General features: G+C 24.7%; 1 protein-coding gene across 1 annotated transcript in view; it reads left to right on the top strand.

The window, feature by feature from the left end:
• The window catches only part of LOC106868020 (ammonium transporter Rh type B), a 57,139-nt gene that overhangs the window by 308 nt on the left and 56,422 nt on the right, over positions 1–409 (top strand). The gene's annotated exons all lie outside the window — the stretch shown is intronic.

The following is a 409-nucleotide window of genomic DNA, read 5'->3' as shown; positions in this document are numbered from 1 at the left end:
TACATATATATATATATATATAGTATGTATGTATGTGTATATGTATATATGTATGTATGCATGTATAAGAGAATGTACATATGATGTATCTATATATATATTTTCAATTTTATATGTGCATGGTATAGAATATATAAGCATTTTATAGGTGCGAAAACAAGGTGACTCTCTTACGGCCCATAACAATTAACATCCACACACACACACACACACACACACACACACACACATATATGTATATATATATATATTATTTACACTTTTCATGTACATTTTTACCTCATATAACTCTTATTTCTTTCTTAATAATATATAGATATATTCCTTGTTTTGATGTAATTTTATGTTATATCTCTGTATTTATTTTTGTTTTTTGTCTCTTCTAATACCAAGTTATATAATGTCTAAC

Source organism: Octopus bimaculoides, chromosome 20 (assembly GCF_001194135.2).
Source record: "Octopus bimaculoides isolate UCB-OBI-ISO-001 chromosome 20, ASM119413v2, whole genome shotgun sequence".
In the NCBI taxonomy this organism is placed as follows: Eukaryota; Metazoa; Mollusca; class Cephalopoda; order Octopoda; family Octopodidae; genus Octopus; species Octopus bimaculoides.
The sequence above is the reverse complement of the archived record's forward strand: the minus strand, read 5'-3'. Positions and strand labels throughout refer to the sequence as shown.